We start from the raw sequence: 20,769 nt of genomic DNA, 5'->3' as shown, positions 1-20,769 counted from the left end.
ATTGACGTAAAATGTTCTTGATCTTGATATTTTTAATTTCTGACCTACTTTTGGCCTCAAAAAACATATTTTTGGTTCTAGAATTTTCAAATAGATACAAAATTTTATTCCTGGGTGATTATATTCTGAGGGCCATTTGTCATCAGGCATTCTCTGTCATCAGTAATATCCTCACTTCAAAAGTTGTTGTTGAAGGACTGCTGGTCAAGATGGTAACACAGCTCACCTCCTTGCACAATCACATCAAAATTACAACTAAAATATAGAACAACCATCACTCAGAGCTGCAAGAAATTGAGTTGAATGGAAGTCTGACAACTATGGAATTAAAGAAACCACATCCATTCAGACTGGTAGGAGGGGTGAAGACATGACATGTGCTGGTCCCAGATCCATGTGTGGTAGATAAAAATTTGGAAGGGATATCTCAGGAGCAAGGAGTTCCAGCTCCACACCATGTATCCCCATTCCAGGTTTCCAATGCCAGAAATATAAATCCCTACAATTTCTGGCTGCAAAAAACAGTGGGGATTGAGTCAGTGGAAGAAATTTCTGGGGTCCAGGCAATTCTTCTTAAAGAAATCTACGCATGGACTTACTCAGACTCGCTCCCTCTGAGTTCCAGCACTGGCGTGCCAGCTTAAAAGGCACCAGTGGCATAAAGGGAGGAATCGAAGTATCTGGCATCAAAGTGAGAGCTGGGGGACAGCTTTGTCCCAGACAGAAAGGCAGGTAGAGGCCATTGTCCCTTTTCTGAACCCTCCCCCACAGAGTTAGCAAGCTGGTCCCATATCTGAAACTGCATTGACCTAGCTAACACTATTTGCCTCACCCTGGAAATCTCTAAAGATTCTGCCCCAGCCAACTTCTGGGCCCACCCTAGCTGATTTTCTATATGAATGGCTGGTCTTAGCTCATGCTTCACAAGTTCCTAAATCTTATCAAACAAGCAACAGAAGGTCTCAGTGAGCCTCAGGCTGGCACTAGCAGCAGTGAGTTTAGATTCATAGCTTGGCTGTTTGGGAATCTGCAAGCCCAGCATAAGTAGCAGCCATCTCCGTTTGCTTTATACCCAAGGCAAGGTGGCTCCAGGCAAAACACAAGTAGGGGCTTACCTTGGCCTACACAACCTGGGAAATCCCAGAGCCTGCACACTCAGTGGATAGTTACAGAACACATCGGAACACCACCACCCTGGCCCTATACAGCTGATCCTCCATGAAGGGTGGAGGTTGGTGGAAAGTGGTTACAGACAATCCTTGCATCTGACTGGCCTGGGTAAATCCCTCCCACTGACCTGCCAACAGAAATCAAGGCTCAACTATAAGAAGAGGGTGTACTCAATCCACATGAAGGGAGCAACTCAAGTGTCCAGCTTGAGTGATAGAGGGGGCTGTGCCACTGGACCCTATAGATATCTACTACATTAGGCCATGCTACCAAGACAGGGAGTCATTGCAGCTCTACCTAATACACAGAAACAAACACAGGGAGGCTGTCAAAATGAGGAGACAAGGAAGTATGGATGAAACAAATGAAGGCACAGATCAAAACTCTGGAAGAAGAACTAAACAAAATGAAGATAAGCAATCTATCAGGTGCAGAGTTTAAAACACAGGTTATTAGGATGCTCAAGGAACTTAAGTGAGGACCTCAACAGCATAAAAAAGGTCCGGTCAGGAATGAAGGATATACTAGCTAAAATAAAGAACAATTATAAGGAAACAACAGTAGAGTGGATGAAGCCAAGAATCAAATCAATGATTTGGAACATAGGAAAGCAGAAAACAACCAATCAGAACAATAAGAAGAAAAAGAAATAAAAAAAAAATGAGGATAGTGTAAGCAGCCTCTTGGACAACTTTAAAAGGTCCAACTTTCACATCATAGGGGTGACAGGAGAAGAGGAGAAAGAGCAAGAAATTGAAATCTATTTGAAAAATAATGAAAGAAAACTTCCCTAATTTGGTGAAGGAAATCAGTATGCAAATCTAAGAAGTAGAGAGAATTCCATGCAGGATTGATGCAAAGAGGCCCATACCAAGACATATCATAATTAAAATGCCAAAGTTTAAAGATAAAGAGGGAATCTTAAAAGCAGCAAGGGAAAAGCAGTACTTACCTACAGGGGAATTCCCATAAGACTGTCAGGTGATTTCTCAAAAGAGACTTTGCAGGCCAGAAGGGATTGGCCAGACATATTCAAAGTCATGAAAAGCAGGGACTTACACCAAAGATTGCTCTACTTGGCAAATATATCATTTACAATTGAAAGGCAGATAAACAGCTACCCAGATAAGAAAAAACTAAAGGAGTTCATCATTGCCAAACCATTATTATATGAAATGCTAAAGGGACTTATTTAAGAAAAAGAAGAAGAAGATCAAAACTATGGAGAACAAAATGGCAATAAATACATACCTATCAACAATTGAATCTAAAACAGAAATTAAGCAAATAAGAAGAACCAAGACAGAATTCTGTATACACAGAGCATTTTGATGGTTGCCAGATGAGAGAATGGGTGAAGATGTGAAGGGATTAATAAGTACAAATAAGTAGTTACAGAATAGCCATGGGGACATAAGTACAGTATAGGAAATGGAGTAGCCAGACAACCTATATGCATGATCAATGGACATGAATGATGGTGTGGGAGTTTCCTGAGAGAGTGACGGTACTGGGTGGGGTGGAGCAAGGGGGAAAAATTGGGACAACTATAATAGCATTATTAATGAAATATAATAAAAAAGAGATACATAAAAAAGACTTTTTGGTTTGATGTAGTCTTGTTTGTTAATTTTTTCTTTGTTTCCCTTGCCTGAAGACATATATCAGAAAAAATATTGCTGCAAGGATTGCTCTTATGGATTTCTAGTCTGACATTTGGGTCTTTGGTCCATTTTGAATATGTTCTTATGCATGGAGTAAGGGGGTGGCCTGGTTTCATTTTTCTCCACATGTCTGTCCTATTTTACCAACACCATTTATTGAGTAGACTTCTTTAGCACCCCTCTCCGACCACCCCCACAAAAAATGTTATTGTTGCAGTCTGTAAGGTGAGGGTGGAGAAAGACAGAACCATAGACACACTCTCTGATAAGAATTTTGTGTTGGAGGGTGCTGGTCTTCTGAGGAGTTCAATTTGTTTTATGCTGTTTCCACAGCTTCTCATGCTACTTACAGAAGACTAAATGGATATTATTTCCAGTTCGCTCCATTTTAACAAGGGAGAAAGTGTAAGTCTGGAGAAGAGACTGGCTTTTAACAAGGTTTGGCAGGTAAAAGCTGAACCTAAACAAAGGACAGAGAGGGGGAGACAGTCCAACAGTTTGCGTGGCAGATGAAGTGGGTATGGGTCAGGATTATGGAGGAATTCCATATTATTGCATAAGGCCTCCTTTGGCTCCAAATGTGTGTGAATGTGTAGAGTTGACCCTTATACAACATGGGTTTGAACTGAGCAGGTACATTTATACACAATTTTTTTTCAGTAAATATGTATAATACTGTAAATCAGAAGTGTCCAACCTGTGGCACATAGGCCACATGCCGCCCGGGATAGCTGTGAACGTGGCCCAATATAAAATTGTAAATTTACTTAAAACATTATGAGATTTTTTTTGTGATTATATGTTGCAATGTATTTAATGTGTGGCCCAAGACAACTCTTTTTCTTCCAATGTAGTCCAGAGACACCAAAAGGTTGGATACCCCTGCTGTATTTTCCTTATGATTTTCTTAATAACATTTTCTTTTCTCTTGTTTACTTTACTGTATGAATACAGTATATAATACATATAACATACAAAATATGTGTTCATTGATGGTATGTAATTGGTAAGGCTTCCAGTCAACAACAGGCTATTAGTAATTTAGTTTTTGTGGAGTCAAAAGTTATACATGGATTTTTTATTTTCTGAGGGTTGGTGTCCCTGACCTTCAGTTGTTTAAGGGTCAACTGTAATTTCACGTTACCAAGAGAGATGTTAGATAAATAAGAAATTATTCCTAGCTCTGAAGACTGCTGTTTCAGTGAGCAACAATGGTTCGCCTCAGTTTCACTCCTAACTTACTTTTTCTAAATTTTCAGATTTGTTGGCTTTAGGAACACTAGATAAAGCAGAGTTTAGTACCTGAAAAGCAGAAAAAAGTGCTCTTAGTTTTTCAGGGAAACCTCACTATTGGTTTTCCCTTCATTTTTTAACTCCTTGGTATCTCTAAAACTGGTTCACTTCTCTGCATCCTCAGGGTCATGGCTCCAGGCCCGGCTACCACCACTTCTCACCAGGACTTCTTTGCAGGGATCTCCCAGTTCCTCCTTCACTTTCCATCCTGATCTCTCTCATTCTCTACAACCATAACCAGAGTGCTCTGTAGACAATAAACCTGAGTCTTTAACACACCTGTTTAAAACTCTGGTTTGATGTTTCTCTGCTGTTCTTAGGACAAAACTTAAATTTTGTCCTAAGACGAGATGCTCCATGTAGTGATCCCAGTGCCTCTCTAGTCTCCGGGAACTGGTTTCCATTTACTTTTTGTCCCATCTGTAGATATCTTTCTGCATCCTTGAGAAAGGGATGTGGCTCATTCATTTTCACCTATTTGGAGCACTGCTAGTCTAGGCTGGCTTTTTTTTTTGTTTTTGGCTCAGTTTAAAGGGAACTTCTGCATTCAAGTCTTGTGAGATACCTCCACCCCACACCACACTATTCCTTCAGTTGCAAGTTTCCATGACACTCTGTGATCACCTTTTATGATCCCCTTATGATTCCCATCAGACTTGTAATAGCCTGTGTAGGTTTGCCCAGAAAACCAGCAAGGTTGGTGTTAGTTGTGTGAATGAGGACAGGAGCCACACCTGTTATGTTCATTGAGACCACCCATTATGTGCTTGCTCATGGCAAGTGCTCAATAAAATTTTATGAATTAATATGATGTTCAAAGGCCCAGTGACCACAGGGTCTTTGTCAATTTGACATCTTTTTTTTCCAAAAATATATTTTTAAAGATTTTATTTATTTATCTTTAGAGGGGAAGGGAAGGAGAGAGGAGAGAAATGTCGATGTATGGTTGCCTCTCATGTGTCTCCTGCTGGGAACTGGCCTGCAACCCAGGCATGTGCCCTGACTCGGAATTGAACTGCAGTTGTTTGGTTTGCAGGCCTGTGCTCAATCCACTGAGATACACCAGCCAGATAATTTGATATCCTTTATGTTCAAGAAGATCAAGCTCTTCTATCTGAAAAACAAATTTACCTCACAGATATCCAAGGACAATCTGGAATGCCCCTTCCCCAGTGTTTTCTTAGTAAAAAATGAGAAATAGACTAATTAGGTCAAACAAGCAGTTGTTGCTTTGATGTCCCCTTTCATATATGCAAATAAGTTTCAGAATGGGAGAAAGCCAAAAGGCACAGCACAAATTTTGGTTTATTTGGTCTTCCCTAATTAGGAGATGATAACAGCATTCCTTTTTTCCCCTTAATTTATTTGTTGTTCAAGTCCAGTTTTCTGTCTTTTATTCCCATTCCAGCCAACCCCTCCCAGCCCTCCCCACCTCCCTCCCATTTCCACCCCCTAGTTTTTGTCCATGTGTCCTTTATACTTGTTCCTCAGCATTCCTTTTTTATTGTTATTATGATTCCAAATGAACAAAACACCAGCATTAATTCTGGCATGTAAAGAATGTGGGCTGGCTTGGGAGACTTAATTCTCTGAACATAATAGGTCACCAGTGAGGGGATGAGTAGGTTAGCAGAACCCTAAAAAGGTAAATAATTTGGGAAATATATGTAGAGAAGAATGTTTAGTCATCACCATCCTTCACAGCTACTACAACCTTCCCATCTGATGAGAAATCTGTCCTGTTTTGAGGGAGCTGCAGATGGAGAGCTGAAGGTACAGGTGCTGAGTCCTCTCACAGTGATGCGGCAGTGCAGAGGAACCGGGCAGGGACATGGACAAATGCATTAGTGTGTGGTGTGTGCTAGGACAGAGGCAGTATAAATTAAAAAAAAAAAAAATATATATATATATATTTTAGCCCTGGCTGTTGTAGCTCAGTGGATTGAGCGTGGGCCTGTGAACCAAAGAATCACAGTTCAATTCCCAGTCAGAGCACATGCCTGGGTTGCAGGCCAGTTCCCAGCAGGGGATGCATGAGAGGCAACCATACACTAATGTTTCTCTCCCTCTCTCCTTCCCTTCCCCTCTAAAGATAAAATATATATTTTATTGATTATGCCATTACAGTTGTCCCATTTCTCCCCCTTCATTCCCCTCCACCCTGCATACCCCCCTCCCCATTCCCCCCTTTAGTTCATGTCCACGTGTCACAAGTTCTTTAGCTTCTACATTTCCCATGCTATTCTTGCCCTCTCCCTGTCTATTTTCTACCTACCATCTATGCTACTTATTCTCTGTAACTTCTTCCCCCTTCTCCTCCTCCCACTCCCCTGTTGATAACCCTCCATGTGATCTCCATTTCTATGGTTCTGCTCCTGATCTAGCTGTCTGCTTAGTTTGCTTTTGTTTTAGGTGTGGTTGTTAATAACTGTGAGTTTGCCGTCTTTTCACTGTTTATATTGTTCATATTTTTATCTTCTTTTTCTTAGATAAGTCCCTTTAACATTTCATATAATAAGGGCTTGGTGATGATGAACTCCTTGAACTTGACCTTATCTGAGAAGAACTTTATCTGCCCTTCCATTCTAAAAGAAAACTTTGCTGGATAGAGCAATCTTGGTTGTAGGTCCTTGCCTTTTGTGACTTGGAATGCTTCTTTCCAGCCCCTTCTTGCCTGTAAGGTCTCTTTTGAGTGACCAGCTGACAGTCTGATGGGCACTCCTTTGTAGGTGACTGTCCCCTTATCTCTTGCTGCTTCTAGAATTCTCTCCTTCATTTTAATCTTGGCTAATGTAATTATGATGTGCCTGGGTGTGTTCCTCCTTGGGTCCACCTTCTTTGGGACTCTCTGAGCTTCCTGGACCTCCTAGAAGTCTATTTCTTTTGCCAGACTGGGGAAGTTCTCCTTTATTATTTATTCAAATAAGTTTTCAATTTGTCGCTCTTCCTCTTCTCCTTCTGGTACACTTATAATTCAGATGTTGGAATGTTTAAAGATGTCCTGGAGGTTCCTAAGCCTCTCCTCCTTTTTTTTTTAAATTCTGGTTTCTTCATTCTTTTCTGTTTGGTTGTTTCTTTTTTCCCTCTGGTCCACTCCATTGATTTGAGTCCCAGTTTTCTTCCCATCACTATTGGTTCCCTGTGCATTTTCCTTCATTTCACTTAACATAGCCTTCATTTTTTCATCTAATTTGTTACCAAAATCTACCAGTTCTGTGAGCATCTTGATCACCAGTGTTTTGAACTGTGCATCTGAAAAGTTTAGCTATTTCTTGATCGCTTAGAAGTATTGGCTCTGGGGCTTTGAGCTGTTCTTCTGCTTGAGCCATAATGTTTTGGTCTGTTCATGCCTGTTGCGTATGAGGGGTGAAAGCTTAGGTGTTCACCAGGGTGGATCAACTCAGTTGCTGGGTTGTGACTTGGGATGGGGTCAGAGAAGGAGCAATGGCTCTTGTTTCGCTCTCTCTCAGATTTCTGGCCCCTCTGCTGCTTCCCACAAGCAAATTGGGCCCTTCTGGTGCTGGTTCCCAGGTGGGTGTACATTCTAGAACCCTGTGGGTCTCTCCAATGGACTTTGCTGTGAGGATGGGAGCCTCTCCCAGCACCTCAACTCCTGAAAGTTTTTCCACTCCGTGCTTTTAGGCTTTATTTCTCATCCATGGGGCCCTGCATTGTGTGGTGTGTCTCACTGCTTGTTTTTTCACCTGGTTTATCTACGTGTGAATGTGTGACCGAGGTCAGCCAGCTGCCTTGCGCCCTCACCGGGTCTGCCTGTTTCTACCCCATGCCTGGGATCTGCCAACCCCCACCTGCAGGCCTGGGTTGGTCTGGCAGCCACTGCTTTTTCCTGCCATGACCCCTCTCCAAGAGGCCGCCAACTGCGCCCCTCTCACCGGACTGGATGAATGGTTCATTGTTGTCGGACTTTGGTATAGTTCAATTTTCTGTCTGTTTTGGTTGTGTTTTTGTTTCTAAATCTTTGTTATCCTTAATTTTGGTTGTGTGAGGCAGTACAGTATTTCCACCTACGCCTCCATCTTGGCTGAAAGTCCGCAGTATAAGTTTTTATGGTAGTGCAGAAAAAACTCTTCTAATAGTCTAGCAGGGAGAAGTGGCATGGGGTAGGCACAAGTGACCAGAGAAGACTTCTCACAGGAGGTGATATCTAGTGAGAGCTAAAGGACAGGTGAGTGTGGTAAGATAGGCAGGTGGGAGTGATGTGGCCTTTCCAAGGTATCTTACACAAGGAAATGTGCATATCTGGTGCTTCCTGTAATATATCTACTATAACATCAATCCCAAAACATTGATGAATACGTGGTACTAGCAAAATTAATCAGTACAGAAAATCAGTGGCTAGGGGTTGTCTAATACCCCCAAAGCATCTGATGGAGTCCTGAAGGTTGCAGCATGCTTTTCATTTGTCACCATGCTGATTCAGTGCCAGTGCAGACAGAGTGTGATTAAAGGAGATTTTCCAATGAGATTAATCTTACCTTGAAATTCTTCGCATGCAGTGCAGGCTACACAGGACAGTCTCCGACTGCCTCTTCCCCAAACAAGCTCTCTGATCATCTGTATAAGGTGTAGTCACTATCCCCACTCAGGCCAGCACCACAGCTGGCCTTCTTCCTAGAAATCCTGGAGGTTATTTGCACTAGACACCTTCCCAACAGGTCACCTCCTGAAACATACCCTGGTGCCTTTTAGTAAAATAAACTGCAGATTAAATAGATATTTCCTGCTGCCTTGTCATTACATGGATTGGGTGGGATAAAATATAGAAACTGTGTGTTTGTTTTTTTTCCTGGTGACATTTTTTTGTTGTAGCCTCTAGAAAAGAGCACTCACCATTGAAAAGACTGAAGATATAAAAATGGTATTCAGATCTCTCTTTTGAAAATACTACAGTCTTGACATTCTGATAAAAAAAAAAAAAACTAAGAAGAAGAAGAGGGGGAAGACAGGAGAGAGGGAGAGAAAGAAGTGAGGGCAGCAATGCTCTGAATTTAGAAACCTGTCCTTGCTATCTGGGTTTGATTTGGCCCAAGAATGCAAGCAGCAGATAAAAATATCAAGTCACACAGTAGAGGACAGATCCCCGGCTTCTCCCCTGCCCCGGGCTGCACTTGCGCAGTGCGGGCCTCTTTGGTCTGGAAGCGTAGAGCAGCATTCGCCAGCAGAAGGCCAGAGTGAGAAAGGGCCTGTGTTTGATGTATGAGCTTTGGCTTGCCATCGTGAGTCACCGCACAACTAGCTGCAGGCAAAACAAAAATCTTTTGTGATTAATTAGAAAAACTGGACAATTATGAATTGACTGCACACAGCCAGGGTATGGGAGTATAAATAGTAATGACTCTGGTGGAGCCTGATGAGCACTGCGTGTTTACGTGAGATCACTGGAGAAAGGCTATATTTTAGCATGTTATCTGCTTCAATAGGATGATATCTGACTTTGACAATTTGGGGGTCTTGATTCAGAATCTTGCTGATGCCGACCAAAGGGATTCTAGTTCGGCTTCATTCAGTACCCCTCAAAACACTGATCTCTGTGCCAAATTGATTGTTCTTTTTTTTTTTTAATTGACCCCAAACATATCCTTTCAGCAGCTGTGTGAAATTGCTCACATCTTTTGTTAACCTCTGTGCTAGCACAGTTGTTGGCTGTTATGTTGCCCTTCTGGGGTATTTGCCTCCACTGTTACACCCTGAGAAGATTTGAACACAGGTACCATTTTTATTCTGAGGCCCTTGTTAGTTCTATCTTCAAGGGAAAAAAAAGGGCCACTATGAATGAGCTGTTTTATCACAGAAGGAAGACAGATCAGAATATTATAGTGAGTTTTTGGGTTAATGATTTATTCTGTTTGGGGAAGGCAAAGTGGAAGGGTTTACACACCACAAAGTTGAGTAAGACTTTAAAAAACCCCTGTGTGTAAACACTATATATTTTGGCATGGCATAATGTTGCTGTATTCCTCACTACACACTGAATAACCACATTCGGTGAAGCTAGAAAAGATGATTTCTTTTAAAGGAAGTTCACAATGAAAAATAATTAAACCCTGACAGTGCCTGCAAATGTCAAAATACAAATTTCCTCCAGTGATCATTTTTTAACCACCGGGGTAAGCAACTTTCCCTTTGTCCCGGGGCAACAGTGTGCAGCACAACAGAATGCCATCTTGCAGTTCTCTCCCCAGCACCTACCACACTTTGGCAAAACATCTTCCAGACCTTTGAAATTTGGTTTCTGCCAGGCAATTAACTGTGTTAACGTGCATTCTTCACATCCAAGTGCCTTTTCTGGCTCTCTGTTTGCACTCGCCAGCATTCACATTGTTTTCTATTATTATTCAAGCAGTGCCGCCTCAGTAGTAAACCCATTGACCATTCAATCAGTGCAGTAGCTGCTGCGGATAATTAAAAGTTCCCAACCTCTTGCCCCAAGGCCAGACTAGAGCCAGTCAGAGAGGAGCCAGGTCCTGGCTGCTCGGGGACCAATCGATCAGCTGATTAACCCTTCTTACTGATTGGTTAGAGCTGATTGCATCTCCAGGAAAGAAATCTCCTCTGGCCCTCAGGCACAAAAGGCTGCTATACAGTCAGGGGGGCTGAGAGAGCAGCCTCAGCAGTCAGTGTCCATGCACAAAGTAGGGGGAAGGAAAGAGAGGTCCTAATACACCATTTTCAAGATTTTATCTCCCCACCACTGTTTTCCCCTGGACTATCTCTGATTTTATTTCTAGAGAGGAAATCTGTTTCAGGTCCAGAAATGATGGAAAAGATTCCCAGCATAGTGGTTACTACTATTTAGCTCTCAAAAAGGTGATTCTTTTCAACCACAGTGTCCCCAAGGGTCCCCTTGCAAAGTGAATGAGGTCAGAAATCACTGAAGACACACCCATAATTAGTGGAATTCTCTCTTAGATTACTTTGGGGCCAGGGAACTCTGGCAGGGTTTGTATATGCCCGCTAGTAAATATTTACCTTTGGGTATGGATATACAATCTGTTTTCAATTGTGCTTGCCACTTGGCACTGGGAGTGAAAGATACTGTATGGGAACGGGGGCATTTAAAAAAAATTGACTACCCTGTGTTGTCTTTGAAGGGAGTAGTTCAGATGCTATCAGACAGGTGTGGTGGACAGGACCATAATGAATGAGCAGCTCCCCTGGTCCCAGTTTCCTTAAAGACTGATTTATGCGGATTGGTAGGACAGCCCTGCAAGGAGAATCTCCTGCGAAAGCACTGGCTCTACAGGTCCCAGGTTCATCATTCTATCTGTGGCAGAGCGAAGAAAAGCTGAATTTTGCAAGCAGACATGGCAAATACTATCTTTTCCCCCATCTTCAAGAAGGCCAAACTCTACTGACGTCAAAGGCAGGTGGCATGCGGGCTCAGGCCATATGTCAGATGCTTTAGTGGAAAATGTGGTGGTCAGGTTGAGAGACAAATGTTTTCCAGAATGCTCATGTTTTGCCCTTATTTGGAGACACTTATCGGTGGAACAGCAAGAACAGAAACTGCTGAGATATTTCCAGAAATCCAAACATTATTCACCTTACAGTGAAGTGGAGGTATGAAATACCTTGGATTCTAAGGGGGCTAGTTATATGAGAGGTGGCTTTGTTCCATGAGCCCTTCTCACAGCTGGGTTTAGGGAGTCGCCTTTTGTGAGTTGTTCTGGGCGCTGTGGACAGGAGCGCTCCGCTTTGAGGAGGTCAGTCTCTTCACAGAGGCTGAGGGTGAGCAAGTGGAAATAAAATGGAAAAGAGCTTCAAGGTCCTGAAAGGAAGGAAAAATATTGTAGAAACACCAGGAATGAGAGTTATACACCACTCTCAGAAAGACCAAAATAATCAATAATGGTATAAGCCTGGATATATTTATTAACATCTTAATGGCCTCAGTCTTCTTGTCTTAAAGTAAGTTTATTAGATCTCTCTCTCTCTCACACACACACACACACGGGCGCATGCAGAATTTTGAAAAATTGACTCACAGCTATTTATTCTTAAAAAACACACTTCTGAAATCAAAGCAGAATTTGCAAAACCTATGCGTAAACCAGAGCTGTATGCTATTAGAGGAAAAGAAAACACTAGCCAACCTAGGAGGCATGGGACAATAGCACGGGCCCTGTTCATGCATTCATTATTGGGTAAAAACTTGTTACATGACACTTCTAAATATAATATGGAAAATAATACAAATGCCTACTCTTGGTCTGCTGGAAGCTTCCAGTCTGATTTGTGTAATTAATATTACTTATTAAAATGCCCATGAGGGTACTTGAAATTTAAAAGATTTTGAATAAAGTCTTTCTACTTGAAACTATTTATAGTTTTCTGAATAAGATTTCTGCACACAGAGAGGAAAGGTATAAAATAGGTCTTAGAAGAGAAATGAGCAGGGCAGTACTCGTTAATTTTTTGTGGTTGGATAAAATGGACTATATTTGGGAAACTGGGTCATCTATGGTGCATGGCGTAACTCAGAATCCATTGACATACCTCTATGGTTTTGTTATTATTATTCTGAAATTCCCCCATGGCAGTGTTCATTGTGCATGATTTTTGCATTATTCTACAAGGGAATATAGCATTACATACTATAAAAGCAAAATGTAAAACTGGATTTCAATCAGGACAGGCAATACTTAAGTGGATAGTTATTTAGCGTCCTCCCATCTTGAGGAAGTTAAATGCAGCATGCAGTGGTTTCTGAGTTCCGAAGTCATGTCCCCAAACAGTGTCCACAGTGAGTGCACACTGAGTATCAAACTGAAAACAGGTAGGATTCCTGGGGTGGAAGCACTGTAATTGGAAACTCAGATTAGCCATTTTCTCTGTGGTAAAACAGAGACCACAAAATACAACTAACTACCCATGCATCAGACAGCCTCACAGAAGCATTTTTTTTTTTTTCAGGATACGTTCACTTTTCAAAGGCAGCTGACAAAAATCACTTATTATACTTGGGCTATTAAGTGAATGCAGTGGACTTTCTTTTAGTGATTCTGCTTGTAATTTTTTATTTTGACTTTTGCTTAGAAATGCCCTAAAGGTTAGTAACTTGTCTACGGAGATTGGAGGAGTTTTTAAACATGTTCATCAGACACAAGTTCAGTGTGCCTCGCCTCATTCTTTCTTTTTGAGAAATTTATAGAACGCCCAAGAATCAGCACAACCAAATACTAAAGTTCACCTTATACGGAAATCTATGAAAACAAAAAAGCTTACTTGCTCATCTTTTTCCAGTGCCAACTTTGTGTTCACATTGATTAATTTGATAGACAAGAAATGCAACCAGCCATGTGACTGGTGTTTGGTAAAAAACTCTACACCATTATCCAATGAAAAATTTTCAAAGCTTCAGAGATGAGACATTGAAGAGAAAAAGTATACCCTGAGTACACATTTTCTCTAACGCGGGCCAGGAAACCATGTTTGGCTTTTGCTGTCTCAGGCTGCTTAGGCATTCCTAATGAGTAAACCATAGTGTTTAACAGTAAGATATGGTTATGGCTCTTAAATGGGGGCCACGTTTAACAACCGTATATTGATTTTTCTTGTAATTTTATTTCTATGAACATTTCTGGTTTCTTAATTAGTAGCCCTTTAGAGATAGATTTAACATTCTCTTTATCAGGGAATTTGGCTTTCAATGATACAGCTTCTCAGGAGAGAGAAAGTTCTAGATTTTCAGTTGTGATGGAGAAGGAGAGGGTCAGCACTCTGTGCACGCATTTACCGATGCACAGGGACGTGCAGCCCTCCCTGCTTCACTTGCCAACACAATTAAGACAAAATAGTGTTGGTGTACCCGGTGACAAAACTCAACAATTTCCAATTGCACACTCACTCTGTAACGGGAAAGAACTGCTTACCCCATGTTCCTTATTAAACTGAAGCATTTTATTTAATGAGCATGACTCATGCAAGGTGTTCCCATAAATCATCGGCTGGTTTACAAACTCAATAACTAGGCTTCCTGCTCTAACTAGGCTGTGCACACCTTAAATTATTAACACGCCAAGGCCTTAAGGCAGATCTTTGATGATGATGATATAAACACTGTGAAGACAAGGTGCTCTCTCAGCAAAAGATTATTGACTCTAATTACCATTTACCACAGGAAAAAGAAAAGACAATAAAATATGAGGAAGAATTGAAATCTAAGATTTAATTTTATGAGGAGCTTTAAACGCCTCCCCCCACAACTTTCCCTCCCATTTTCCTTTCTTTTTTACTTTTTGTTTGTTGCTGTTGTTCCTACCTTACCACACTGCTGGTATATAATAATAACCCATGGTTGGCTAACCTCAAAAGGATGACAGTTGTTAAGAGGAAAGAAATGAGGAATGAGAATGGAAGCAGGAGAGACTCTGCAGTTGATACTATTTACATTCTTTGCAATGTGACAAAAAAAGGCCAGGAGGAAGAGACAATGATAATATGCTGGGAAAAATCTCAGTTTTAATTGCTTTTAGGTATATAGGTAGTAAAAGGGTTAAAGGACTAATATGCCTGACTCCAGTCATTTTGGTTTAGTAAACTAGAATGTCAAGTCAGCTTTTTAAAAGGAGTCATTTGCTCGAATCATGTACTTTGGTTTTTACTGAACCCTCATCATATAGTTGTTGGAAGTATGCAAAGAAATTTAAATGAAAGAGGTTTAAGGATAAAGACAGCTTGTTAAAAAATAAAAGTCCAGCAAAATGACACATTTTTTGTAGTCACATGAATAATATACTTTTTATTTCTGAGTATTTGGAAAGTGGACATATCAGCAGGGAGTGGAAAAAGGGTCTCAGAGAACCTAGAGAAGTGGCTAGGACAAAAAGAGGGGTGGAAAAAAGGAGAGGCTCAATTTAGCTTCATGCTGTCACTGGCTTTTTTTTAATGGTCTTCCCTTGTGGTTTTGCATATTTCTCGTTTCAAAGACTGACTATCTGCTGAGGTAGGCCAAATTGTTGGCTCAGATTTTCCCTTCATTTAATATTTATTTATGGAATCATAGAATGTTGGAGCTGAAAAGGACTTAGAAATTACCAATGCCTTTAGTTTACAGATATGAAAATTTCAGCTGAGATAGGTGAAGTGATTCGGCCAATAATCTTTCTCTTAGGTCTGAATGAAGGTAGGAACCAAACCGGCTCCTCACTCTGTCATAAGGTGGTATCCATTGGAGTGCATCTCAGATTCCAAGAAATGTGGCTAATGATTGGAAAATTTCCTAGTAGTCTTATTCATAAAGTGGATGACATTGATTACTGTACTGATTACTACATTTGACTGGGAAATATCTAAGGCAGGTCTCATAATCCAATAAAGTGTTAAAATATGACCAGAACATGGTGGGGAAATTCTGTGATAGATGTTTACAATCTTATTATTTGAAAAGCTTTCCTAGGAATTTTAGAATTGTAAGAGTATTGGTATAGGCTAGATTCAGGGCCACAAGAATTTGTTCCCAGGCAGTATTTTCTGTAGTATTTCTTGGAGGTCATGCATCCATCTCAACCACCCATCAAGGCATTCTTAAATTCTTAAGGGTCACCAATGAAGAAGGCACAAGGAGGATCCTTGTTCAAAAGGTCTTTTGGTGCACCTGTGCCCGGTTCCCCATCTGGCACAGAGGTGTGAGCTCAGGCTGTCTTCCCCTGCGATCAGGACCCACTCCGGAGCAACACTCCAGGGACAAGTCTATCATGCCCTCCTTTTCTGAAAAGCAACAAGTGAGTCTATGTGTAACATGAAGGACACGCAATACCTTTTAATAGCTGGGGAAAATGCCCACAGAGTTACTTCTCTCTCCAGTCATTCTGTCCCTATCAGAGCAGAATCAACCACTGGGGATTGGAAAGCAAAGCTCTGACACAATCCCCAAGACTATTCCAGGCATTTCCCAGGAGCCAGGGTGGCCTGCTTAAATTCCAATTGGGATTAATTGTCTTCATGATCTTATTGGAGGCTTCCCAAACCTTTATCATATAGTGTGGTTTTTCTCGTCAGGAGAAATGTCATGTAAATTTGTCCTTTTTCATTAAATAATGGTTTATCTTGACCTTCCCAGTTGTATTCTACCAGAGTTCTGGAGGTAAGCACATAAATGTTGACTGTACCTTATGTGTGGTATATATACATACAGCCTTATAAAAACCTAATTTTTTTTTAGATGACCATGAAATAAATAAAAACTAGGCAGAAGATCTAAAATGATGTGTATGTATACATATAAAATGTTAGTGTGCAATATTCATTGTTAAATGTGAAATTTACACATCAAGACCATTTCACGCTCTTAGCTTTGGGCAGATTATTATGCAAAGAGCCACAATGAAAGCCTCCTTTTAAGGGGGCCTGCCCTGGGGTGGATGCAGGAGGCTTTGCCCAGACTGAGTGTCTGGGCTTTTTGCTGAGAGAGTGCCTGGGGCAGAGCCCCTGCTGATTGCTCTCACTGGCCTCACTCCCAGGGGTCGACCCAGGGTTTAGTAGCTTGACTCATCAATCTAACCTGGGGAAGGGGAACTAACAGAGGAATGTGTGTGTGTGTGTGTGTGTGTGTGTGTGTGTGTGTGTGTGTGTACATGAATGAGTGGGCAGGGTTGATTCTGTCTGGAAGCCCAGGGGGTAAGAGCAGAGGTGGCAGAGTGGGTCCCAGAGTCCAGGAGCCACTGCCCCAGACCCATGTCTCTATGCTTCAGTTTAGGATTGGAGATGGAGCCCAGGCTGTTCCATCTGAAGGTGACAGAATTTTATTTCATTATTTAACTATTTTAAAATTATATTTTTTTTCAAAAGCAATACATGCTCGTGCAGTACCGTTCTATACATATACATGCAGATCATTCTTCAAAGAAAACACTAATTGTGATTATGGTCTACATTCTGTTTTTTCTTTGTTTTAAAAAACTTTTTATGTAATGGAACATGCCAAGCATATACAAAATAAGACAAATAATATACAACAGACTTCCATGTACCCACTGCACAGCTTAAACAATTAGAAACTGATGGCAAACTTTATTTTGTGTATGTTCAACTCATCACTGCACCACTATTGTTTTGAGGCAACTCCCAGACAGCATATCATCACCTTCTACAGTGTTCTATTGCATTCTCTTTGAATTAGAAAATACACATAAAATTTACCATTTTAACCATTTTTAAGTGTATGGTTCAGTGACAGTAAGTGCATTCACACTGTTGTGCAATCATTATCATCATCCATCCACAGAACTTTTTTATCTTCCCAAACTGAAGCTCTATCCATTAAAGTCTATCCTATTTCTCTCCCCCCGGCCCCTGGCAACCACCTCTACTTTCTGTCTCTCTGAGTTTGACTCCTCTAGGAGCCTCACATAGGTGGAGTCTTACAGTATTTGTCCTTTGTGGTTGGCTTATTTCCCTTAGCATAATGTCATGAAGTTCGTCCATGTTGTTGCATGTGACAGAATTTCCGTCCTTTTTAAGTCCAAGGATTCTGTTTTATAACCTGTTTGTTTATTTAGTAAGGAAGCACTGAGAATATTTTTAACCCTCTTGTTTAAATATCTCCCCCTAATAGGTATTACTGTTTGCTTTTGACTTGTTTGTTTGGAAGGATATAAAATAACTGATTCCAGAAGAGAAAGTCTTCTTTTCTCTTGCCAAAGACATGGGTCACAGAGGGAAGAATGTTCCCTCTGTGTGCTGTGTCCTCAGTAGCTTAAGATCAAAAGCACAGGATGCTTATCTTTAATGTGTTAATTTGTGGAGTTTTGCATCTACATGTTGCATATACTTTGACTTGCCTGTCTGATATTCTAAATGCATTCTGAGATCAGACACTTTTTATAATACTTAATGGTATGTTTCTGTAGGTGTCAGAGATAGACAACCTGAGGATTTAAGGGCCCATGATATAGCTACTATGATCATACTCATCACCTAAAAGCATATTTTTCTTAAGACCCCAAGTTCTTTTGGAATTAGCTAATTTATCTTCAGAATACCTCAGAAAGGTGTGAAGCATGAATCACTTTCCCCAGTTGACAAACAAAGAAGGTATATATTAGCAAAATCAATCAACACCTAAAAAATACGAAGCAAAGCATGGCAAGACCCTTCTTCTGGCTCTGAGGGCGCTACGTCTCTCACCTTTAGGCCTGTTCTGTTCTGAGCGTGGTCTCTTTCATCAGAGCTAAGACACAATGAAAACTGTGCTGTGCCTCTCACACAGTAGGCCCTTCCTATCTGTTGAAGGAAAATCAAGAAAGAACTAGTCTAAACCATTTGGCAGAGGCATAGAGGCCATAGAGTGTTCTGAGCCTCTCCAAGCCTGTTTCTTCAGTTTCCCTGTTCTGGTCTCCTTTCCCCTGGTGGCTTGCTGAGCAGGAGAGCTGGCCTACCTTCTTGCCTGTCGGGGGGATTCTGTGGGAGGTGGTGGTGAGGGTAAAAGGGTGGAGTGGCTTTCTGAACCTACACTCACCTTTGCTCTAGTCCCCTTGCTGCTGTCGGTAGGAACCAGCCTCAGGCTTGATCCTTTTATATAGTTCTTGCTCTAGGCTGCAGTATTGTTGGTATTTATTTATTTACTTATTCAATAAAGTAACTTCCCTCCTTTTAAAAAAAATTTATCTATTGATTTTTTAGATAGAGGGAAAGAGAAGGAGAGAAATATCAATGTGTGGTTGCCTCTCACGTGGCAACCTGTATTGAGGACCTGGCCCACAGCCCAGGCCTGTGCCCTGACTGGGAATCAAACTGGTGACCCTTTGGTTCACAGGCTGGCGCTCAATCCACTAGGCCATGCCAGCGGGGCTAATCTGTATTGTTTTTTAACTCTTTGATTCACTACCGTTCCCTCAACTTGATGGTCACTTACTCTGGAATTGGGACAGAACCCTGAGTTACATATTTATGTAATTTAGCACGGTGGAGGCATCCAGCACATTTGTAGTGAATGAACAATGGCTGTTCTTTGGGAGGACAAATAAAGGGACAATTACCTCAATTTAGTCACATTGTTACCAGACAGGCTCTGAGTGGGTCTGCCTAGGGCCAGCTAGGGCCAGCTGGTAGTATGTGGGTTCTTTTTTTTTCCCCTCAAATATTTTTATTTAGTTATTTTTAGAGAGAGGGGACAGGAAGTAGGAAGAGAGGGAGAGGAACATCAATGTGTGGTTGCCTCTTGAGTGCCCTGAACTGGGGACCTGGCCCACAACCCAGGCATGTGCCCTGACTAGGAATTGAACTTGTGACCCTTTGGTTTGCAGGCTGGCACTCAGTCCACTGCGCTACACCAGCCAGGGCAGTATGTGGATTCTTGATTCTGTGCAGGAAAAATTTCACAACACAGGTTCAGGGGACTATGAGGGTATGTTTATTGAAGCTGGTGATAGTGAAACATGAAAGGACCTAGGGTAGAAAAAGCAACACGAGGGCCTAGGCTGGGCTGCCTTAACTCACTGGGAAGTCAGAGAAAAGGGGGCCTTGAGACTAGGTTCAGGGGATTATCCTGGGAGGAACTGCTACAGCCCATTACTCCCCTTGTTGCAAGTCTTGGTGTCCCTTAGACTTTAAGAGATGCATGCCTGTGGGAGGAGAAAGAGAAGGAAGAAGATGGGAAAAGGAATGGTGGGGGCTGCTCCAAGAGGGAGAGTGCAAACTGGGTCCTTTGTCTTGAGGCTTTTATCTCTCTTGCAGGCAGGAATTTTAGGGGAGGGGGTGCAGGGGTGGGTTGTATGGATAGAGGGTTTGGGGAGAGTATTTCAGCTGAATATTCATCAATTTTCCAGGTGTGCTTTTTCAGGGTCATAGCCTCCCTGATTGGTCAGTGCCTGGGCAAGAGGTTCATTAGTCGTTGCAGTTGGTTCTGGCATCACTCACCTGGTTTTGCTACTACTTTTCTGGGCCTGGAGCTGAAATACAATTGAGGCCTAAATGTAATCTTCAGGGAGGTGACTTTCTATATCTGGCTGTAAATTGCTTGGACAGTTCGTTCAGCTCTGTCTCAGATTCCCCATCCACTTGTCCTGGCTTACAGGTCTGTCTCATTATATTGCCATTATATCACACAGAGGTGGAAGTAAGAGGGGAGAGTGGGGCTTTGCCTTTCCCAGCTAGCACTGGATTGTAACTGCCCCAAGAGAATGCAAATTGGATGTGGCCCACAGATGCCACCACGTCAGTGGTGCTCCATGCTCCCGTTGAGGTTACCATTAGATGGAAAAGCCATAAGGATTGGCCATATTCTCTGAAGTTCTTATCTGGAATACTCAGCTGTTGACCAGATACATATTTGGTTTTATGGTTTGGTTGTCCACATTTAATTTTAGTAGAAGAGCCACATCTTACTTATAATCTCTTTCTAGACTGCTTAACACTTATTTTAGGAGTGCTAATGGTTGTATTAAAAAGGATTTGAGAACACTGGCATTCTAAGTTGGAGAAGAAGTTGCATGGCATAAGTAGCTAAGATATTTAAGATAGCTGACAAACTAGCAACCTTATTTGCTAAATGTCTCTCACTGAAGCATGCCAAGTAGGCCATAAACTAGACGTGATAACTGAGGTTGTTTTTTTTTTATATCACCAGAGAAGCTTAATCTGAATGCAGCAGTACATAAAACATTTCTGTAATGAGAAATTT

This window comes from Artibeus jamaicensis, unplaced genomic scaffold, assembly GCF_021234435.1.
Source record: "Artibeus jamaicensis isolate MK-2021 breed Jamaican fruit bat unplaced genomic scaffold, CSHL_Jam_final contig_335, whole genome shotgun sequence".
Taxonomy (NCBI): Eukaryota; Metazoa; Chordata; class Mammalia; order Chiroptera; family Phyllostomidae; genus Artibeus; species Artibeus jamaicensis.
The sequence above is the reverse complement of the archived record's forward strand: the minus strand, read 5'-3'. Positions refer to the sequence as shown.